General features: G+C 37.2%; 1 long non-coding RNA gene, 1 other non-coding gene and 1 pseudogene across 2 annotated transcripts; all 3 read left to right on the top strand.

Annotated features, from left to right (window-relative positions):
* The first annotated feature begins 1,828 nt into the window (after positions 1–1,828).
* LOC146923313 (uncharacterized) lies at positions 1,829–11,693 on the top strand. Its single transcript, XR_015012888.1, has 2 exons — positions 1,829–1,923; positions 11,400–11,693. It is a non-coding gene; the product is annotated as an uncharacterized LOC146923313 (long non-coding RNA).
* Positions 9,337–9,443, top strand: LOC146923314 (small nucleolar RNA R71). The gene has a single exon (XR_015013036.1). It is a non-coding gene; the product is annotated as a small nucleolar RNA R71 (small nucleolar RNA).
* Positions 11,694–12,235: 542 nt separating the features above from the next.
* On the top strand, positions 12,236–13,135 carry LOC146923312 (protein FAR-RED IMPAIRED RESPONSE 1 pseudogene; annotated as a pseudogene).
* The last annotated feature ends 8,660 nt before the right edge of the window (positions 13,136–21,795 follow it).

The following is a 21,795-nucleotide window of genomic DNA, read 5'->3' as shown; positions in this document are numbered from 1 at the left end:
TTCTGGATTATTTAACAGTAGCGCTTATTATAGGAAGCGCTATTTATGGCTCAACCTTAAATAGCGTTTTCAAAGCGCTAGCATATGTTTGACTAAAGGCAGCGTTTATATTTGAAGAAAAGCGCTATATATTAATTGATTTACTTCAGCCTAGCGGTTAAGTTTGTTCGGCTTAAGTTCCAGGTCGCTTGTCACCTTGGAATTCTATGTTTTTTTTTTTTCGATCCTTGGAATTCTACGTTTTTTTTATTTTTTAAAAACACTATAATTAACTAAAAGAGCTATTTTTCTTTATAAAAAAAAACTAACTTTCTTTATAAAAAAAAACTATCGGAGCTATTTTGTTTGATCGTCCAAAATTTTATGTTTTTTTTTATTTTTTCGATCCTTGGAATTCTATGTTTTTTTTATTTTTTAAAAACACTATAATTAACTAAAAGAGCTATTTTTCCTTATAAAAAAAAAAACTAACTTTCTTTATAAAAAAAAACTAACGGAGCTATTTTGTTTCATCCTCCAAAAAAATAGAAAAATTCAACTAAAATCTTTTTTTTAATTACTTCCTCAAAAACTTTCTTAGATCGTGATTCATTCCGTAACCGCCTCTCTGCTTCCATTCAGTCATCACTCTCACCATCCATTCATTCCAGAACCACCATGTCTCTCCCCTTCGATTCATTCATCACATACAGCCTATGGTACGACCACCACCTCTCACCGTTGTGCCGTCGACCGGTTTCCGTCTTTTTTCATTCAATCTTAATTCTTTCCTTACCATTCCTTTGTCAATTCAATTTCACTCAATTAATCTTCAATTCTTCATATTTGATGTTTTAGAGTTTTAGGGTTTAAACTAAAGTTAAGACTGCAGTGTTAGTAGTTAGGATAATTTATCAATGGAAACTGAAATTGTGTTGTGAAACTGAATTTGGGCTTTTGATTGACATAACTTTTGTTTCTGTTTAACAAGCTGCTACTATTTACTTAGTTGCTATACTTATTTTATTAATTTTGTTCTGCTAACTTTTGCCCTCAAGTACAATTTTTGTAAACTGAGGCCTTAGACATACGGCTTTTTGGAGTATAAAACACGTGAGTTAGATCATGGTCATGGTAACCAACACTTTATCTTTTGTGTCCATTATGAAATAGTCCTGCTAATCCTATTTCATTGATCAATATGATCTTATTGAGTTGACAATAGGCCATGCAATCTTGGATTGGGTTTCTCATTCATCTTTTTGGCTAATGACATCAATCTCTATGGCTGCAATTTCATATAGGTCCAATCGCCTACTTATATGTCATTGAGGATTGAGTCCCTTTCTTGTGTCATTCTATTGACCTATTCCACAATTGATTTGATGAAACAGTAGTTCCTTCAAGCAATTAAAGTGTTAATCTTTTAGGGAGTTAGGTTGATAGTAGAATGCCTAGACAAGTTTGACACGTATGTGTGTGTGTATATATATATATATATATATGTAACCTAAGTTTACATTAATTTAACAACATATCATGGGTCCGAGTACATGTTTAATAATATAACATAGCAACCTTAAAAAATTAGTGTATGAATAATCTAAATAATTTTATTGATACAATTACTTATTTTATTTTTTGTAGTGTCTTTGCCAAGAAAATGGTATAGATTGCGGGTACTTTGTGATGAGGTTTATGAAAGAGAATCTCATTTCAAAACTAAATGAGATTCCAAAGCTGGTATGTTATTTTTATATTAAAGTATAATATTTGTATATAATTAAGTTTATTAAGTAACATGGTTATTTTTTCTTATAATATGCAGTATATTGATGGTTTCAAGTGTGTGACATACTTAAAACATAAACTAAGTGAAATCCAAGAAGAATGGTGTCAGTTCATGATCAACCTAAAAGTTATATGATATTTTTTTATGATAAGGTGGGTTTCATGTTTCTAAATATATTTGCTAGAAGTGGTAATTGTTTTAATTTATAATCTTGCTTTAATTTGTACAGTAGTACTTTGAATTTATCTTTAATGTAATTGATAGATCTCTGGCAAGTGCACCAAATACTATCGAAGTAGTAAAAATATCGTTCCCACGAGGACTGTTTTTAACTTCAATAATTCAATCGCGTTATAAAAGTAGGATGTATAAAGGTTTATTTTTGTTTGCCACTAGGCAGTAGATTGGGTTTGATTTTATGAAATCAAATAAAAGAATAAGATTTGATTAAGAAAATATGGAGAGAGATGAGATCAGGTCTTCGAATCCTCTATGTTTCCCCTAATTGGTTACTGCACCTATTATTACCAATGATTTTCTAGTTTCACGATAGTTAACAAATTAGCCCTAATCAATCCCTTGAGTTAGGACCCTCTTCTTAAACTACAGCCCCTAATTCCTTAGGTGGTCTAATAATCCTTGAAGGTTTTACGAACGTTAACCTAATATCACTAACAAACGATTATCTATTCCTAGATTAACCATATTTATCAGAACAATTCAATTAGGTCTAAGTCGAAAGCTATGGTCAGTAGTCATTCGTTCTCACAAAATCATGTTTATATTTGATCAGGATATAAAAAGCATTAAGAACAATTGAATTGAATAAAGACTAGAAATTCATTAATAAACAATAGAGTTTCACAGCAACATAATATCAATTAGGGTTACATAGGTTCATCTCCGACCTAATCTCTAAGAGATTTAGCTACTCATAATTGAGTTTACAAATAGCATAATCAATGGAAGAATTAAAACATACATAAACTGGTTTAGAGATGATGAAATCCTCTCCGCTGCAGCCTTCTGGGTGTTAAAATCGCACTTTAGCTCTCCAAAATCGTAATCCCCTTTGTTTGAGACTGACTTCAGCTTAAATAGGCAAATCTGGATCGCCCACAATCGCACCACGATTGTAATAATCGTACTACGATGGCTTCATTACTCCTTAAATTACTTTCTGCTCCTTCTTGAAATCGTATCACGATTAGCTGGATCGTATTGCGATCCAGCTTCTTCAAAAACATGGTCTCTGACTTCAAGAAATCGTATTGCGATGCTGAAAATCGCAATACGATTGGCAGCTTCCAGATCTTCCAAATTTGTTGCTTTTATCATCTCCTGGGCACTTAATGTTGCTTAGAACTCTATCAAAATGTCAAAATAAGTCCTAAAAATTACGTAATGACAGCATGTCATCACAACCCCAAACTTAAACCATTCCTTGTCCTCAAGGAATTTGCTTGCAACAGTGACAAACGACAGTAAAATAACAGTTACCTGACAAAACGATAGTACCCAAAAGTTCATTCTCCTTCTAGCTAAAGATGAGCTAGTTTGACTTGTTCGCATCCACCAATTCACAACTCCACGCATCAATATGAAATAGGGTTCTACCAGTCGACATGCAGGTCTACATATTACCATACGCTTGAAAAGTTTCTAAACATCAATCAAAGTCAATATCATTACACACTTTTGAGGTCTTTAGGGTTATAACGGGGCTTAGGTGAAAGGTGGGATATATTTGGATAAGTAGGCTACACAAAATTTGAGTTAGGCATTCCTACGGAAGTTAAAGCACAAAATTCAATCCTTCGTTCATTCACCTTGTGGAATAACAATCAATGCAAAGGTACTAGAGAGTATTTTTAACATTTAGGGATATTCGAGTTTGAAGTTACTCGGATTTTCAATGTTTTGTCCCTTTGTCCTCATTCAATCTCTTTTTTTTTTGATACACCATTTTTGTGTGTATTTTGCATGACAATTTCTTCTCTTTTTTTTTTTTTTTTTTTCATTTTTGTTCTCTTATTCTCTAGTACCCCCACCCCAAACTTAGTTGGTTGCAAATTCCAATAGCAACCCCAAACTTAATCTTTAGCAACATTCTACAATGCCTTAACTCAGAAAATACATTAAGGGACAAGTCCTAAAAGTCTCTAGGCTTGTAATGTAGTTTGTCACCGAACAAAAAGTTCTAATCCTACCGGCTCACAATTGGTTAAGAAAGGATAAATTCAACAAATTAAAACAGGGTAGGCTTCAAAAAGGCTCACAGGACCAAGCACTTTTGCCTCAGTGTGTAATTGACAAAGACCAATCAATAATAGAGAAACAATGCAAGTTCTAGAAATGTAGTTGCATGGAAAACTAATCTAAATATATAAGTAAATTGAAAAACAAGTTTGGCAATGAACCTTATGGCTGAGATTTGTGGGAGTATGTGACTACCTAGCAACGCCGTACACTTCGCCTTTGAATCAAGTCACCCCTCCTTTTGAACTTTTAGAATACCGTTTCATCAGACAACTGTTACTAAACTGGAATAGGTCACATGAAGCAAAACAAATTCGTCAATAATAAACAAGTGCAGGAGCAATTACAATAGGGAGATAAGTTCAATGGACTTTGACATTAAAACGAAAATAAAAACTGAAAGCATTGAAAAACAAAGTAAATCTAGTGGGTTGCCTCCCACCCAGCGCTTCTTTATCGTCACTAGCTTGACTGCTAAGGATCTTCAGAGGTCCTTCAGAATGAGTGCCACCCTTCCTTTAGGTAGGTCGCCACCTAGGTATGGTTTAACTCTTTGTCCATTTACTTTGAAACTTCGGTCTCCTTCAGGTGTCACTAGTTCAACAGCTCCATATGGTGACACACTTTTGACCAAGAATGGTCCAGACCATTTTGACTTGAGCTTCCCAGGAAACAGCTTCAACCTGGAATTATATAACAAAACTAGTTGTCCACAGTTAATATCCCTAGGCACTAAGTTTTTGTCATGATACCTTTTTGTCCTGGCTTTATAGATGAGTGCATTTTCATACGCTCTAAGCCTCATCTCCTCAAGTTCATTAAGTTTCAAAATTCTTTTCTTACCAGCGGCTACTTGATCAAAATTTAAGGCCTTAATGGCCCAATAAGCTTTATGTTCTAGCTCGACTGGAAGATGACATGCCTTCCCATATACTAACTGATAGGGTGAGAACCCAAGATGGGTCTTAAAGGCTGTCCTATATGCCCACAGTGCGTCATCTAACTTCCTAGACCAATCTTTCCTATTTGACGCAACTGTCTTCTCCAGAATCTGTTTCAGCTGTCGGTTTGAAACCTCTGCTTGACCACTAGTTTGTGGGTGGTAGGGAGTTGCAACTTTGTGCTTAATGTTATACTTTTTGAGCACATTTTCAAGAAAATTATTGCAAAAATGCTTCCCCCCATCACTGATCAATACTCTAGGGGTTCCAAACCTAGTGAAAATATTCTTTTGAAGGAAGTTGACAACCGTTTTGGCATCATTAGCAACACATGGTATCGCTTCAACCCACTTTGTGACATAATCAACACAGACTAGAATATGAAGATGAGAGTAAGAGGAAGGGAATGGTCCCATAAAATCAATACCCCAACAATCAAATGGTTCAACTTCAATGATTCCTTTTAGGGGCATTTCATTCCTCTTTGATATGTTACCTGTCCTTTGGCATCTGTCACATCTTGTGACAAAGTCGTGGCAATCTTTGAAAAGGGTGGGCCACCAGAATCCACTTTGCAAAATTTTTGCAGCTGTTCTTTCTCCACTGTGGTGGCCTCCATAAGCTGAGCTATGGCAGTGCCACATGATACTATGTGCTTCCTCACCTGCAACACAGCGTCTAATCAAACCGTCAGTACCTACCTTAAACAGATAAGGGTCATCCCACAAGTAGTGGTTCGCATCTTTGAAGAACTTTTTCCTCTGAGGATAGGTCATATCATCAGGAACTATGTTACCGGCCTTAAAGTTTGCCATGTCAGCAAACCAAGGTCTTTCTCCAATAGCAAACAGCTGTTCATCAGGGAACTCGGCCTTGATGGCCTTCTCCTTCTTTGTTACCTCATCATTTTCCAGCCTTGAGAGGTGGTCAGCTACCACGTTCTCGACTCCCTTCTTGTCACGAATTTCAAGATCAAATTCTTGCAATAATAGGATCCACCTCAACAGTCGAGGCTTTGAATCCCCTTTAGTTAAGAGATATTTGAGAGCTTCATGATCTGTAAAAACAATGACTTTGGAGCCTATTAGATAAGAACGAAATTTTTCCAATGCGAAGATTACAGCAAGCAATTCCTTTTCAGTTGTGGAATAGTTAACTTGATTTTCATTCAAAACCTTGCTTGCATAGTAAATTGCATGGAAAAATTTGTTCTTGCGTTGGCCTAGTACTGCACCAACAGCATAATCACTTGCATCACACATAAGTTCAAAAGGTAAATCCCAATCGGGTGCAATGATTATTGGTGCAGTCACCAACTTGTTTTTAATCAAAGAAAAAGCATTTAGACATTCAGAATCAAAATTAAACTCGTTTTCTTTGACCAAGAGGTTACAGAGGGGTTTGGAAATTTTAGAAAAGTCTTTTATGAACCGCCGATAGAAACCGGCATGCCCCAGGAAACTCCTCACTCCTTTAACATTGATTGGTGGAGGAAGTTTTTCTATAACCTCTATCTTAGCTTGGTCCACCTCAATGCCTTTAGCACTTATTTTATGCCCCAAAACTATACCTTCAGTTACCATAAAATGACATTTTTCCCAATTCAAAACAAGGTTAGTTTCAGTGCATCTTTTAAGTACAGCGTTTAAATGGAACAAGCATTGATCAAAAGACTTACCAAAAACAGAAAAGTCGTCCATAAATACCTCGATGTTCTTTTCTATCATATCAGAGAAGATGGAAAGCATGCACCTTTGAAAGGTTGCTGGCGCATTACACAGCCCAAAGGGCATCCTTCGATAAGCAAACACACCGAATGGACAAGTGAAGGCAGTCTTTTCTTGATCTTCCGGAGCCACTGCAATTTGATTATACCCTGAATACCCATCCAAGAAGCAATAAAAGGCTTGGCCAGCCAATCTCTCAATCATTTGATCCATGAATGGTAATGGAAAGTGGTCTTTCCTTGTTGCGGTATTCAACCTCCGGTAGTCTATACACATTCTCCAACCAGTGACGGTGCGGGTAGGTATCAATTCATTCTTTTCATTTGCTACCACCGTCATTCCTCCTTTCTTGGGTACCACATGAACTGGACTTACCCACGAGCTATCTGAGATAGGGTAGATCATACCTGCATCTAGTAACTTCAGCACCTCTTTCTTTACCACTTCCTTCATTGTTGGGTTAAGTCTCCTTTGAGGTTGAACCACCGGTTTGTATTCAGCCTCCATGTGTATTTTATGCATGCAATAAGCTGGACTAATACCCTTTAAATCAGAAATGTTCCACCCCAAAGCTCCTTGATTGTCTCTTAACACCCTCATTAATTTTTTTTCTTCCAAAGGTGTCAAGGTATTGCTGATGATTACTGGTTTAGAGGCATCCTTAGTGAGAAAAACATATTTCAAGTGAGAAGGGAGTTCTTTTAATTCTGGATTTTTCTCTCCTTCTCCACTCAAAATAGGAGCATCTATAGAGTGCTTACCCATTAATTCTTCTATTTTTACCGGACCCAACTCTTGCTTGCTTGCTGCTAGTTGCTTCACACAATCACTTACTTCTGGATCTTCATCATCTTCACCTTTTGCTATAGAATTCACAATTGCACGTTCAAGAGGGTGTGTTGGTTGATGTTCACAAGAGTCATCTTTAACTATTTCTTCAACAATGTCAATCCGATAACACTTTGGATTTTCATCTTTGTGCTTCATGGCCTCAAATATATTAAACACTACTTGCTCCTTATGGAATCTCAACATTAGCTCTCCTTTCTCAATATCAATCAAAGCACGGCCAGTTGCAAGGAATGGTCTTCCTAGAATGAGTGGCATATCTTCATCTTCAGCCATATCTAAGATCACAAAATCTGCTGGAAATACCAAGTCATTAACCTTGACTAGCACATCTTCAAGTATACCGAAAGGATAAGAGATTGACCGATCAGCTAAAGTGATGGTCATTCTTGTTGGTTTTGGTTCCCCACACTTAAGCTTCTTCATCATTGAAAGAGGCATCAGATTTATACTTGCTCCCAAGTCACATAAAGCTCTTCCAATGTCTACCGGTCCAATTGAACAAGGGATAGTAAAAGCACCAGGATCCTTCAGCTTAGGTGGCAGCTTCTTTTGAAGAATAGCACTACAATTCTCAGAAAGTGCTATGTTCTCATCATCCTTAGGCTTCCTTCGTTTAGTCAACAAGTCTTTCATGAACTTAGCATACAACGGCATTTGATCAAGAGCTTCACCGAAAGGAATGTTCACCTGAAGTTGTGAGAAAAGTTGCATGAACTTCTTGAATTGGCCTTCATCCTTTTCCTTCTTCTTGGATATGTGGGGATATGGAAGCTTCACATATGATGGAATAACCTGTGGTTTGTCTCCATCTTTCAAAATTTGACTCTTCGACTTCCTCAAGATTGAATCTTCATCAATTAACTTCTCACTTTTTTCTCCCTCTGTTTTTTTCTTCCTTTCGTTTTCAACTACTCCATGATCATTTTCTTTTTCAACTACGCCCTCATCATTTTTTTCAACTACATCATTCTCCTCCACCTCAACTACATCATCAACCTTCTTTGGAGCTTTTGGAACTAAAGGTGCCAAAACCTTTTTGCTCCTCAATTCAATAACATTACAAGACTCATTCTTAGGGTTGTCTTTAGTGTTACCTGAGAATCCGCCTTTGTTTTGTTCAGCCAATTGCTTAGCTAATTGCCCCAGTTGAGTTTCTAGCAGCTTCCTAGAAGCTTCATTGTTCTTTCTTTCAGCTTCTTGACTCTTCTTCATCTCTTCAAAGTTGCCTTGAGTCATCTTCATGAAATTCATCATAGTTTCCTCAAGAGCTGATGGCTTTCTTTGCTGTTGTTGAGGAGGAGTGAGCATCTGAGAGTTCAAAGCATTGTTATTTGAGTAGCTTAGATTGGGATGCTTGTTGATGCCTGAATTGTAGTATTGATTCTGCCTTTGATAACCTCCCATGAAGTTAGCTTCTTCATTTGATCCTTCTGGAACACATTCACCGTTGGGATGTTCTTCACCACATAAGTCACACTTGATTGCAGCTACTTGTTGTTGCTTTTGAGCCAAAGTGAAGCCTTGAAGCTCCTTAGTTAGAGCTTCGATCTGTTTGTTCATAGCTGCTTGGTTAGCAAGGATAGCAGTTTGTTCACTCACTCCAAACACTCCTCTTTCCTTCTTCTTAGCTTCAGCACGATACTCATTTCCAGCCATGTTTTCTATCAAAGCTTGGACTTCATGATCAGTTTTGCTCTTGAGACTACCTCCCGCGGAAGCATCTAAGAACATTCTTGTGTTTGGTGTCACCCCCTCAGTAAAGATTTGGAGGTATTGTTTCTCGGTGAACTCATGATTAGGGCATCTCTTAAGAAGCAAATTGAATCGCTCCCAAGCATCATACAATGATTCACCTTCTCCTTGCTTGAAGTTAGAGATCTCCATCTTCTTGTCCCAATATTTAGACATAGGGAAATATTTCTCCAAGAACTTCAGCTCTAACTCTTCCCATGTTTGGACAGTCCCGTTTGGAATTGTTAACAACCAATCTTTTGCTCTTCCCGTCAAGGTGAAAGGGAATAGCCTTAACTTCTTTTGTGCTTCAGTCACGGTGGCTGGTTGCACACAAAACTCGCAGGTTTCAGCAAAACGGCTCAAGTGTTCATGAGGACTCATAGCTTCAGTCCCATCGAATTGCTTGTCCCTCAAACCGTTGAGGACAGTTGTCTTGATGTCGAACGCTACGGGGTTAGCTGGTTGAAAAGTGTGGGTCAGTTGACCGCGATGAGTGGCTAACCCGTAGTCTCCAAGCTTAGGTCTTGGTGGTACAACTCCTTCCCCTTCCATAGTTGCAGATTTAGGAGAAGAGATTGTTTCAGATTCACTTGAGAGTTGCTCCGGTACTTGTTCTCGAACACCCGGTGGAACGGACTGAGCTAACCTTTGCGATCGGACAGCTTTCCGAAGTGCTCTAGCAGTCCTTTCAATTTCCGGATCGTACTCTAAGTCGTCAGAGCTCTGTTTACCTCGCATAAACAGCAAAATACCTTAGTAGCACTGCACAACGCAAAGTAATCAAGTGAATATGAAAACAGAAAAATAAAAATTAAAAACAGAAAAGTAAATTGCAAAAACCCTAAATTATAACGTAATTGCCTTGTTGAAATAATTCAACAGTCCCCGGCAGCGGCGCCAAAAACTTGATAGATCTCTGGCAAGTGCACCAAATACTATCGAAGTAGTAAAAATATCGTTCCCACGAGGACTGTTTTTAACTTCAATAATTCAATCGCGTTATAAAAGTAGGATGTATAAAGGTTTATTTTTGTTTGCCACTAGGCAGTAGATTGGGTTTGATTTTATGAAATCAAATAAAAGAATAAGATTTGATTAAGAAAATATGGAGAGAGATGAGATCAGGTCTTCGAATCCTCTATGTTTCCCCTAATTGGTTACTGCACCTATTATTACCAATGATTTTCTAGTTTCACGATAGTTAACAAATTAGCCCTAATCAATCCCTTGAGTTAGGACCCTCTTCTTAAACTACAGCCCCTAATTCCTTAGGTGGTCTAATAATCCTTGAAGGTTTTACGAACGTTAACCTAATATCACTAACAAACGATTATCTATTCCTAGATTAACCATATTTATCAGAACAATTCAATTAGGTCTAAGTCGAAAGCTATGGTCAGTAGTCATTCGTTCTCACAAAATCATGTTTATATTTGATCAGGATATAAAAAGCATTAAGAACAATTGAATTGAATAAAGACTAGAAATTCATTAATAAACAATAGAGTTTCACAGCAACATAATATCAATTAGGGTTACATAGGTTCATCTCCGACCTAATCTCTAAGAGATTTAGCTACTCATAATTGAGTTTACAAATAGCATAATCAATGGAAGAATTAAAACATACATAAACTGGTTTAGAGATGATGAAATCCTCTCCGCTGCAGCCTTCTGGGTGTTAAAATCGCACTTTAGCTCTCCAAAATCGTAATCCCCTTTGTTTGAGACTGACTTCAGCTTAAATAGGCAAATCTGGATCGCCCACAATCGCACCACGATTGTAATAATCGTACTACGATGGCTTCATTACTCCTTAAATTACTTTCTGCTCCTTCTTGAAATCGTATCACGATTAGCTGGATCGTATTGCGATCCAGCTTCTTCAAAAACATGGTCTCTGACTTCAAGAAATCGTATTGCGATGCTGAAAATCGCAATACGATTGGCAGCTTCCAGATCTTCCAAATTTGTTGCTTTTATCATCTCCTGGGCACTTAATGTTGCTTAGAACTCTATCAAAATGTCAAAATAAGTCCTAAAAATTACGTAATGACAGCATGTCATCAGTAATATAGTGTTATTGTTCAATGGTGTTTTCTGGTATATATTCAGGTGGAGGATTCAGGTGGAGGAGAGTGAACGAAATTTGAAAAATGAATGATGATTTGTCTGCTTGTTTTGAATAAAAATGTTGAGAAGACCAAGAAGATAAATGAAGACTGTATGATACCATAGAAGATTTTGATCTTTGTGTTAACTAATTAGTTGTAACTCTTAGAGATATCAATGTTACCATATTAGAGGCTATACATTTATGACTTTTATGCTATATATACATACATTTTTTATGATATGGTTAAGTTTTATTGGATAAATAATAGTCTCAATTATAATGTGCCAAAATTATATATATTTCCCTTTAAATTTTTGACTTTATATATATTTTACTTTAAATTAATAAAAAATGATATCTGCAAAGGAAAAAAAATTGACAAAAAAATAAAAACAAAATAAATGCTTCTTCTAGCGCTTTTTTTTCCTTTATAAAGCGTTATCTAAACATATTGTTACCTAGCGCTTTTAAAACAAAAACGCTGTTTTTAAACCTGTCTTAGATAGCGTTTTTTTTCCGAAAGCGCTATCTAAGGAGAACCTCTGCTAGCGCTTTTTGACATAAAGCACTATATAAACCCTACTTTAGCTAGCGCTTTATACAAAAAAAAAAAGCGCTATATTACCTTTACCAGCGCCATTTACAGTAGCGCTTCAAAAGCGCTATCTAAAGCAAAAAAAAAGCGTTGTATAAGCTCATTTTTGTAGTAGTGATTTGGATGAATATTTTCATGTACGAAACGTGTTTTTGGGCTGATGCAAGAAGCAGAGCTGCATATGAATATTTTGGGGATGTTGTGACTTTCGATACAACGTATTTGACCAATAAATATGATATGCCTTTTGCTGCATTTGTTGGTGTGAATCACCATGGTCAATCAACTTTACTTGGATGTGGTCTGGTTTCAGCTGAAGACACAGAGTCTTTTGTGTGGCTTTTTCAATCATGGCTTCGTTGTATGCAAGGGAAGGTTCCTGCAGGTATTATCACTGACCAATGTAAGGCTATGCAAAATGCCATTCAGTCAGTATTCCCTACTACTAGACATAGGTGGTGTTTGCGGCGCATAATGACCAAAATCCTTGAAAAGCTTAGTAGATATGGTAAATATAAGAATATTAATTTTGCAATGAAAGAAGCAGTTTATGATTCACTTACACCATTTGAATTCGAAGAAAAATGGTGTTATTTTGTTAACAAATTTGAGCTGGAACATAATGATTGGATGAGTGGGTTGTACAACGAGCGCCATAGATGGGTGCCAATTATGTTGAAAAAATCTTTTTGGGGTGGTATGTCGACAACACAACGGAGTGAGAGCATACATGCTTTCTTTGATGGATATATCAATTCGACAACCAGTTTGCATCCATTTGTAAATCAATATGATAATGCTCTCAGAAGTAGAGCAGAAAAAGAATTTGAAGCTGATTTTCAATCAATGGACACAACAATTCCTTGTGGGTCAAGCTCGTCGATCGAAAAGCAATTCCAAGAAGAATATACTCATGCGAAGTTTAAGGAGGTTCAAGCTGAATTCAGAGCTAAAATGAATTGTGTTACCTCCTTAAATATCGTGGAAGGTAATCTTGCTATTTACCACGTGTTGGAGGAGATGTTAACTGGGGATAGAAGAAAAGATCGTATCCTTAAAGTTTCTTTTGATCGTGACAGCCATGATGTATGTTGTGAATGCTCATTGTTTGAGTTTAGAGGTATTGTATGTCGTCATTGAGGTGAGAAAAACACAAGAAGGGGGGTTGAATTGTGTTTTTGGAAAATTCTTCGTTTCTCTTACAAACTGAACACACTGGTCAGAAGCTAAGTGAGACAGCTTATGAAGTGGTAATCAGAATCTAAATGCAGCGGAATAAAACAGAGAGAGAGAAGAAGAACGACACAAAGCAATTATACTGGTTCCTTCCACAATCCGGAAGTAGTCCAGTCCCCCTTGCACTTCCAAGGAGATTTCACTAAGAGTAATATCTGATTACAATTGCTCAAGCACACAAGCAAGAGACTTCCTTTGCTCAAGCACACAAGCAAGAGACTTCCTTTGCTCAAGAACACAATCAAGAGACTTCCTGCTTAAGCACAACTGCAAGAGACTTCAAACTAAACAAAATTACACAGAAAATTGTTTAAGGTTGAACACTTGATATACAATCAGAGGTGCTCACAATACAAATCAGATACAGACTCAATGACTTAAGAATTTCTAAGATATGGCTTTGAGACACAGAAATTCTAAGTGAATGCAGAACAATTTCAGCAGAGGTTTGACACTTGTAAAAATGTTGTGTGTCTTTCGTTTAGCATTACCAATTCTTTAAGTCTTCACTCCTTTATATAGAGGTGTGAAAGAAACGTTGTGAAATTGCCAGCATATCAAAGAGTCGTTGTTGAAGCTTGATCTTTCACCAATGATCTTTTGCCTGATTTGGTTGTTGTCCTATGAAGAACCAATTTGAAATCCATTCCTTATCCAAAGGAACATCTATGCAGGCGAAACCGTATTCTGGAGCTTTTTTCTTGTCTTGTAGCGTGGACACAAAACAGAGTAGTGGAGAAGGTGGTTGTACAGTTCGTACAATAGTACAATGTCAACGCTTTCGTCCAAATTGCCAGCACATGCCTTCAAACACCTTTGAAATGACCGTTGCAAAATTTCACTAATCTTTTGTTGTGTTTACGAATCCAATAGGCAGCTTTTGCAGTGATGATTCTTCAATCCTTGAATCTTTGCAAATCCAGTTGATCTTCAACTTCTGGTGAAATGACTTCTAATGAGGCAGCTTCTGATAATGCAGCTTCTGATGATGCAGCTTCTGATGACGTGGCTTCTGGACCTCTTGTCTTCAGGAGCACTATTCTTTAGGAGCACTATTCTTACTTCAGAAGCGGCTTTACTTCAGGAGCGCTTTTTCTCTTCAGTAGCACGTTGCATTCAGGAGCGTTTAAGCTTCAAATTGTTGATTCCTTTTGCTCTTTATTTGCTCATTCAGAATCAATAAATGATGTAACTTTTTAACTATGGTCCTGTACACTTGAACAAATATTAGCTAGTCCAATTTACAATTTTTAATATCTTGTTATCATCAAAACTCTTTAAGGTTCATTGTTAAACACATTTTGTTGCAACAATGTCCCCCTTTTTGATGATGACAAACAATAGTATTTAAAATTGATCAATTGTTGTTAATCTAATTAACAAGTTGACTTTGGGGTTCTGAGGTTTGTAAGCTCAGAATCTGAGGTTTGTAAGCTCAAACTCCCCCTGAGTCTGATAGTCTTTAAGGTGAGGTTTGTAAGCTCCCCCTAAGTTCTATCCAGGTTAATTAAATTCATTTTAGCGCGTAACAAAAAATATCAGAGCAAAATTGAAAGAATTAACTTATAGATAAGAAGAATGGTTCAATTAATTTTATTTGAAATTTGATACTCATTCTTTCGTTCATAACTTATACCTTTAAGGTAAAAATGATAGAAGTTTTTCAAAATAATTTTCAAATATCATTAATGGGGCTCAGAGCCTTTAAATACTATCACATATACTCCCCCTTTTGTCATTATCAAAAAAAATAACAAATAAACATAAAAGACAAAAAGATTTGAGAAAACCTCAAACAAGAAGAGAGTATAATAAGTAAACTCAGAGCCTATAGTCTTATCAACAATATAATCAGAGCATAAATGACTACATAAATCAAAGTAATGAATAAATCATAAATCATAAAGTCAGAGCAATGAGTGTAAACAAAAATATCCAGGCATTGTTAGTCAGAAACATTAAGTATTCAGAAGCAGTAAGAAACGTAAAGACAAGAAGCATTCAGAAGCAAGAAATAGAAAAAGATTAAAACAAACAACAAACAAAAATAAAACACTAAGGTGTGCAACTAAGGTTTGGTTTGCAGTTGTTTCCTCATCTTCTCCATTTCTTCAGCTTGCTTCTTCAACTGTTCTTCAAGAAGTTGTTGCTTCTGAAGAAGAGCCAATTCCCTTGTCTTAGCTTCGTGTTGTTGCTGTGCCATCTGCTGCCTCAGAAGCTTGAACATCCTTGCGTCTCTGGTCATGTAGTCCATTTCTGAGAAGAATGGCTGGTTTGCCAGAAGCAGTCTAGGACTTCTAACTCTGAGTCTTTGCTTCAGATTCTCCATTAATCTTCTGACATAAGCTCCCTTGATTCGGATACACTTGTCCTTTACAGCTTTTATCAACTCAATGGCTCTCTCTTGAAGTGATGCCCATGCTTCTTCATATGCATTGGTGAGATCAATTGTCCTTCTTTGATCCACCAGATCATGCATTTCAGAGAGGATCTTGAGTAGCTCAACGTCAATATATCCAGATTCCAGGATGTCCAAGGGTGGTTGTTCAAGGGTTTCAAGATCAGAATCACTGAGAGTAAGGTCTTGAACAGGGCTGGATACTGGAATGGTGATGTGTTGAGATGGAGTTGATGATGATGGCTGGTCAGAAGCAATTTGTGAAGTTGAGGATGAGGCTTGGACATTGACTTGAGGATTGTCAATATCCATGGGAATAGGTTTGGGTAAAGTTTGTTTTGTTTGATGGTTTGGTTGAGAGTCAGTTTCGGTTTCGGTTGGTGGTGGACGTGGTGAAGTTGATGTTTGAGTGTGGAGTTGAGGGTCAATGTTAGCTACTGGTGATTGTTGTTGTGGGGGTGATGTGGGTTTGTGTGGTTCAGGTGGTTGTTGATGGGGGCTTTCTGAAACAACTTTTTCAGAAGCAGCTGCTTCTGGAGTTGTCTCAGAGGCTTTTTCTGAGGTGGGTTCAACATTTTCTGGAGGAATCATGTTGAGTGGTTGAATGTTAAGAGGTTGAGGGTTAAGGCGGAAGATAGTATCAATGACTCTGTTTCTCTGCTCAGCCATTTCTTCTAATTTCTGATTGATTATATGACCAACTGGTTCATACGAGCTTGGCTGAGAGGGCTTTTTGTTGGTCTTGGTTGATGTTGGATGGCTTTTTACTGGTTTGCGAAAAAGGAGTCCTATGGGTATATCATCATCAGAATCTGATGATGATGGGGATGCGGAATCTGATGATATATTGACTACCTCTTCTGGTTCAGACTCAGAATCCTTCTTAGCAGACTCACTTACCATTAGCATCAGTTATTTGGCTTCTGAAGCTACAGACTCTTGTAGCTCAGATGCAATCTTCAAGACTTTTTCAGCTTCTGCCTTCTTCCCTTGTAAATCCTTCAAAGCCACATTAGAAGCAGCTTCATCTTTCTTGGTAACATGAGGAAAATCCTTTGTCCTCCTCAAGGCTGGCTTCCTCTTCCTTTTTGGTATAGCAGGCTGTTCAGGAGCAATACCAATACTCAGGGCCACACCTGAATTGATATCTTCAGCTACTTCTTCAATTGATGGCATTGCAGAACCACCAATTTTAAGCTTGTCAGAATTTTTCAACTTAGCAGATTTTTCAACTTCCATATACTCTTCTGCAGTCATTTTTCTTTTTGATCTTCTGCCTTTTGCCAGAGGCACCGCACCACCATACATTTCCTCAGGTACCTCATCCAAACTGATGACTTCGTTGGTTGCCTCATAGTGATCCTTGATGTAGTACATCTGCAAATCAATAGGATCCTTTTTGCAGATGGGTGGAAAATCCCTCATAAGATCAGACCTGACATGGGATTCACTTAAATCAGTTTGAAGTTTGGTGACCTCACTGATTAGCTTCATATTCAAGAGTGTATGAGCATTGATGAACTTCCCAGTCTTAGTGTCAATCATCTTATCAGTGAAGGCTTGAGCACTGCTTAGGTTGTCCAAGACACCACCTTGATAGAATATCTCTGATAAGAGTCTTCCATAAGGAACCCAGGGCTTTGGTTTATCCTGCAGCTGACTCTGTTTCAGACACTCTATCAAGTACTTGAACATGTATTTTGGCACGTTCACCTTTTCCTTCTTGATGAAGTGCTGGAGAAAGACTTTCTGTGCCAAATTGGGTTTTTCACATCCACCACATGGTAGTAAGTTCTCATTCTGAATCTTCAGAAGCATCTTAGTTACCATGCCCAATTCAGCATATTTCCCTTCCTTCTTGGAATTGTATATAACCAAATTAGCTCTTTCTTTCCAAATGCGTTCTTCAGTAGCATTTGAAAGATCAATTCCAGAGTAATATCCAGAAGCTTTTAGACCAAGTACAGCTTCTATCTGCCATTGTGTAATTCTCACTGGAATACCACAGATGCTAGACCTGATTTCATCTTCAGTAAATGGCTCAAGTCCCATTTCTTCTCTTGTCTTCCCCTTCAGTTCTGGATAAATCAAAACTATTTGATTTTCTTCGTCTAGGGATGCTGCTTTGTTATAAACTTTTGCTCTTACCTAGAAGTGCCTAACCAATGCTTCGTATGTCGGCCCATTCAACATCTTGAAGTATTTGAGAAGACCTTGCTCCTCATAGTAGCTTCTGATCCAACACTTATGAAATGCTAGTGATTCAAAATCGACTGGATTCTCTATCCGAACCTGTAAATCCCATTCTTCCAATTTCATGCTTCTTCCTCTGTAGTCATATTCAGAACCTTTCGTGCAGTAGATTCTGAAACTTCTCTTTGAGAGCTTGATGATACCATTTGATGATGATTGAATAAGATGATGATTTTAGGGTTCTAGGGTTGAGAGAATGCGCTTACTTCGCAAGAACGGTTTGAAAGCAAAGTGTTTGTTTGTGAAGTGAGTAGTGAGTGAATTGTCAAAGTGTTAAGAGTAAAAACGATTGCAATTCAAAAGAGACAAACAAACATAACATTAATGACATTGGGGGCGCGTGAAAGTACTTTTAAAGCTATTTAATCATCATTGCCCTTTTAAGTTATACACCAATACAGACAGGCCATGTCAGAAACTTTCAGAGTAACAACCAAGTTAGTGGGCTAGAAGTTATCATAAAAAGTAACTCCCAACGTTTCCACTAACTCAACTATTCAGAAGCATAAAATCCAGCTTCTGGACTTCCAGATGCTGACGTCATCATCAGAAGCGAGTTTTCCTCAGAACCTCAATAAAGAGCTTCTGACGGATCACTGCTTCCGAACTAACTTCAGAACCTAAAATCCTATTCAGGAACAAGCAAGCTTTAATCAGACACGAAGTGCATGTTCAAATTTTTCTTTATAAAATCAAATCTTTCAACAGTTAAAGGCTTAGTAAATATATCAGCCCATTGATTCTCAGTATCAATGAATTGTATATCTAAAACTCCTTTTTGAACATAGTCTCTAATAAAATGGTGTTTGATTTCAATATGCTTAGCTCTTGAATGCAAAATTGGATTTTTAGACAAACAAATAGCAGCAGTATTATCACAATAAATGGGAATACTGTTAGCAATTATCTGATAGTCTTCCAACTGATGTTTCATCCAAAGTAGTTGTGTACAACAACTTGCAGCTGAAATGTATTCTGCTTCTGATGTAGACATAGCAATAGTAGTTTGTCTTTTGCTAGCCCAGGATATAAGATTATCGCCCAGAAATTGACAATTGCCACTGGTTGACTTTCTTTCAATCCTATCACCAGCATAATCAGCATCACAAAATCCAATTAGCTTATAATCTAAGGATTTCCTATAAAGGAGTCCAAGATTAGTTGTTCCTTTCAAATACCTGAAGATTCTCTTGACAGTAGTCATATGAGATTCTCTAGGATCTGATTGAAATCTTGCACACAAGCATACACTGAATAAAATATCTGGCCTAGATGTAGTGAGGTATAACAAAGAACCAATCATACCTCTGTACAGCTTCTGATCTACTTTAGCTCCTTCATCTTCTTTGCTTAAGTTGCACGTAGGATGCATTGGAGTGTTCATCACTTTACAATCTTCAAGCTTGAACTTCTTCAGAAGCTCCTTTGTGTACTTTGATTGATGAACATAAACTCCATCTTTGCATTGGTTGATTTGAATGCTCAGGAAGAACTTCAGTTCTCCCATCATGCTCATTTCAAATTCATCCTGCATTAACTTAGAGAATTCCTTGCAAAGAGATGCATTCGTAGAACCAAATATTATATCATCAACATATATTTGCACAACAAGAATATATTTCCCAAGGGTCCTTCTGAAGAGTGTTGTATCAACCTGTCCTCTTTTAAAATCATTTTTGATTAAGAAATTACTTAGTCTATCATACCAAGCTCTGGGAGCTTGTTTCAAGCCATATAGTGATTTCTTCAGTTTAAAAACATGGTCAGGATATTTAATATCCTCAAATCCAGGAGGTTGCTTAACATACACTTCTTTTTCAATGACACCATTGAGAAATGCACTCTTGACATCCATTTGATATAATATTATGCCATGATTAACTGCATAGGAAAGAAGTAACCTGATTGCTTCCAATCTTGCAACTGGAGCAAATGTTTCAGTGTAATCAATGCCTTCTTGTTGACTATACCCTTGTGCAACAAGTCGGGCTTTGTTTCTCGTTACTTCTCCTTGCTCATTCAATTTGTTTCTGAATACCCATTTTGTTCCAATAATGTTCTTGTGCTGAGGTTTGGGTACCAGATTCCGCACATCATTTCTTTGAAATTGATTCAACTCTTCTTGCATAGCTAAGATCCATCCATCATCTGAAAGTGCTTCATCAACTATTGTAGGTTCAATCATTGAGATCAGTCCAATCATTGATTCTTCTTGTCTGAAGTATGATCTTGTTCTTCTTGGACTATCTTTGTTTCCAATGATTAGCTCCTCAGGATGTGAAGACTTGTGCTTGAATGTATTTCTGGGAGGATCTGCTTGATGTGAGCCATCTTGGGCTTCATCAGAAGTAGCTTCATCTTGCGCTTCTGATGTGGGTTCAGCTTCTGGACTTTCTTCAGATTCAGCTATCTGATCAGGCTCTGGAGTAACTTCAGGAACCTGTATCTCTGCAAAACTTTCACCTTGCTTTGAAGTTTTATCTTCAAGCTCTTTGTCATCAAATCTAACGTGCATAGATTCTTCAACACAAAGTGTTTCTGAATTGTACACTCTGTATGCCTTTGACCTTTCAGAGTAACCTACAAAGATTCCTCTTTGGGCTTTGGCATCAAATTTCTTTAGGTAGAGCTTGTTATTCAAAATGTAACATGTACATCCAAATTGATGAAAGTAAGAGATATTGGGTTTTCTTCCTTTAAAGAGTTCATATGCTGTTTTCTCCAAAATAGGTCTGATATAGATCCTGTTTTGGATATAACATGCTGTATTCATGGATCATGGTTCTGGCCATTTCTTGTAAAGTTCTATTCTTTCTCTCTACAACCCCATTTTGTTGTGGAGTTTTAGGAGAAGAGAATTCATGGACAATTCCATGTTTTTCACAAAAAGCTTCAAATGGCTCATTTTCAAATTCTCCACCATGATCACTTCTGACTTTCTAAATCTTTGATTCTTTTTTAGAGTGAATTTGAGTGCAGAAACTACTGAATACATCACACGCAACATCTTTACTCTTTATGAATTTCACCCAAGTCCATCTGCTGTAATCATCAACAATGACTAATCCATATTTACTTCCATATAAGGATGCAGTACTAACTGGTCCAAATAAATCAATATGGATTAGTTCTAAGGGTCTGGAGGTTGAAACAATGTCTTTGGTTCTAAAAGATGATTTCACAATTTTCCCTCTCTGACATGCACCACAGAGTGCATCTGAGTGATAATCAATGTCTGGTAGCCCTTTGACAATTTGTAACTTACTAAGCTTAGAGATTAACCTCCAGTTAGCATGTCCCAACCTTCTGTGCCACATCCACTTCTTGTCATTCACTGATAGAAGGCAAATTACCTTCTGATCAGCCAGTTCAGAAAAATTGATTTTGTAGACATTGTCAACTCTCTTTCCCTTGAACACAATGGATTTGTCTTCCTTGTTGATTACAGTACAGTTGGTTTTCTCAAAAAGCACATCATAACCATTATCACAAAATTGACTAATGCTCAAAAGGTTATGTTCAAGACCATCTAAAAACCATACATTATTAACTGAGGTAGATGAGTTACCAATAGTTCCTGTACCTATGATCTTGCCTGACTGGTTGCCTCCAAATTTCACATTTCCTCCCTCTTTCATTGTTAGGCTGAGGAACATGGACCTCTCTCCTGTCATGTGTCTTGAGCAACCGCTGTCTAGGTACCATGATCTTTGTTTTGGCACTGCTCTTAGACATACCTGCATTATTGACATTTTTAGATTTAGGTACCCATTGTCCTATGGGTCCTGGAAGGTTAGTACTTAAGGCTTTACTCTTCACTTTTTGTACCTTGTGCTGTGAGTTGGGTTGCTTCTGATTAACCATCACCTTAGGTTTTGGTACTTCAGAAGCAGTAACTGTCTTCTTCTGAAAC

The sequence above is a fragment of the Medicago sativa genome, chromosome 5 (assembly GCF_051527215.1).
Source record: "Medicago sativa cultivar Bolivia chromosome 5, Bolivia_mono, whole genome shotgun sequence".
Lineage (NCBI taxonomy): Eukaryota > Viridiplantae > Streptophyta > Magnoliopsida > Fabales > Fabaceae > Medicago > Medicago sativa.
This window is presented reverse-complemented; position numbering and strand designations above follow the sequence as displayed.